This window comes from Hyaena hyaena, unplaced genomic scaffold, assembly GCF_003009895.1.
Source record: "Hyaena hyaena isolate Hyena2069 unplaced genomic scaffold, ASM300989v1 scaffold_101, whole genome shotgun sequence".
Taxonomy (NCBI): Eukaryota; Metazoa; Chordata; class Mammalia; order Carnivora; family Hyaenidae; genus Hyaena; species Hyaena hyaena.
The window spans coordinates 491,483-493,879 of record NW_024080733.1 but is presented as its reverse complement, the minus strand read 5'-3'; the positions used below and the strand labels follow the sequence as shown (position 1 = coordinate 493,879).

The 2,397-nt window shown below is 46.0% G+C and overlaps 1 pseudogene; it reads right to left on the bottom strand.

Moving 5' to 3' along the window:
* Nucleotides 1-283: 283 nt before the first annotated feature.
* LOC120234050 lies at nt 284-876 on the bottom strand (annotated as a pseudogene).
* Nucleotides 877-2,397: the final 1,521 nt, after the last annotated feature.

Here is a 2,397-nt window from a genome sequence, read left to right as displayed (position 1 = left end):
CTTTGTCCCTCTTCTGTTCTCTTTTTGGACACACTGTTATTCATACATTCTTCTCCTTCTGCCTCTAGAGCATCCCCAGGGAGCCAGCCAAGCTCCCAAATCAGAATCTGAATTTTTTTTTCAAAACAACATCAAACAATGTGTGTATTTAACCATACTCAGCTCATAACAGAGCAAATGGGTAAGGAGAATAATTCATGCTACAGCATATTGCTCTATGAACTGGCAACAGAAAAAAGTTGGTAAAGGAAGTCACAGGACCTCTATCTTTAGAGTGTTAGAATTAGAACCGAGGGACTCGATAATCATCTGGCATCTGCTCAATGTTGTACCTATGGTTAGAAATGTACATGATGGGAACTCCAGGGATCTTCCAGATCCTTCATTTAAGGTCCCGGTCAACTGTGACCACAATGTAACACTTGTGCTGAGTTACTCTCTGTACTAAACAGTCATCTCCATAGGTTCCTTTGTGTGTGCATGGTAATCGTTCAAATCTTGGGTCCTTGGCAATCCTTAGAGCCACTCGATACTTTTGCTCCAATTTCTCAGTTTCAGCCATTACACAGTCAGTTATACAAGGGATACACTTGGCATACAGACAGTCCATCACTGATTGTACTAAATCGAGTTTGGCTTTAATGGAAAAGTTGATAAAGTTGGTATCAACCAGGATGTGTTAAGGCAGACCCAGCTGTGTGTTATATTGGAAGAATAAGCAGGAAGGATGTTGGGGGACTTCTCTTTCCTTGAGTGCACTGGGATCTTTCTTTTCTTTTTAGGTTTCAATCTATCCTTCTCTTTAAGCCTCGGATCTTGGAGACCAAGCATTTACTTCACGGTTGCATACTTTCTTGCTTTCTTTTGCTTCCCCATGTTCACACCACACTCTAGTTTCTTTCGGAATCCAGAATCTACATTAAAAAAAATGTTTTTATTTATTTATTTTGAGAGAAAGAGAGAAAGACTACATGTGAGCAGGGGAGGGCAGACAGAGAGGGAGAATTCTAAGCAGGCTCTGTGCTGTCGGTGCAGAGCCTGATGAGGGGTTCCATCTCATCAACTATGAGATCATGGCCTGAGTTGAAATCAAAAGCTTGACACTTAACCAACTGAGCCAGACAGGTGCCTCCCTGACCTGCAATCTGACAGGCTCCAGGGCCTCCTGTGCACCCTGAAGGCCCATAGGGGCTGCCCTTTTTCACGTTCTCACTCCTGTCCCGTGGATGTTTGAGTCAAGCTGCATTATATAGATGTTCCGTCACAGCCTCTGTCTACTGGTCTATAAAACGCAGATAAGAGTAGTACCAGTCCCATGGGCTCCTAACGACTGTAATTGAGTTAATATTTGCAAAGCCCTCATAATAACGCCTCGTGCGTAAGTGCTAGATAAGAACTTAGGAAAGAAATAAAAGCGATTTCTGGTGCTTAATACCAGAAATTTGCTGTGTTGTGAGGGAGTACTCCCTCTGATCTTCCAGATTACGGATTCACGACTCACCACTATTGATTGATTCTGTTTTCCAGTTCCTTTATCACATTTAAAAATAATCAGAAATAATGTTTTGCAGTATCTCCTTAAAGGATATGCCTCTCGACTTTGGCTAAACATTAGGGTTTTGGGGGAGCCTTTGAAACCTCCGCGGCCCAGGCTGCAGTCCATAGTAGCTGAGTCAGAAGGTAGGTGATTTTGGAACCTCATCAGGTGACCAGGTTTGAAGCCGCATGGAGTCCCCTCTGCTTTCCCTGCCTGCAGCTCAGAGTCTGTTCCCAGCTCTCTTCCTGTCAGCCTTCTACTCCTCTTCTGGTTAATGAGCCCTGGGTGGGTTGGGTTCTCTCCTTCTTCCTGAATTTTTGCTCACACTACTGGACCTTTGGGGCAGGCATGGATTCAAAGTGAGAGAAAGTTAATTCTTTGTTTGTTTGTTTTCTTGCTTCTCTGGAGAAGAAGGGGAAGGCTCCTGTGGGCTGCTAGGCTGAAGGCTTTTGATTTTTGTTCTTGCTTTTTGCTTTGAGAGGTGCAGGTATCACTGCAGGTGTGATGAAGGGCGAGGGGCTGCCCCTTCCCAGGCAGAGGGTCAGGGGAGGGGTAGCGGCTGTTGTTGGGGTCATGTCCCAGGTTGGCGGTATAAGAGTGGACAGTTCATCACTGGGACACTCGGGGAGCCTGGGGCCTGGTCCTAGACCTGCTGAGAGAGCTCCCTCCTGGACCCACAATCTCCATGAGAACCTACAGTTTCTGAAGTGCTGGAGATCCCTGGGGGGCGAGGGGGATATGGGAAGCCACAGCCATGTTCAGGTTCAGATGCTGTTAGGCTCCTCTCAGGAAGGCCTTGGGAGTCAGAGTGAGGGGCTGTGCCTTCCAGAATGCACACGACTTTAATGGTTTAGAGAACA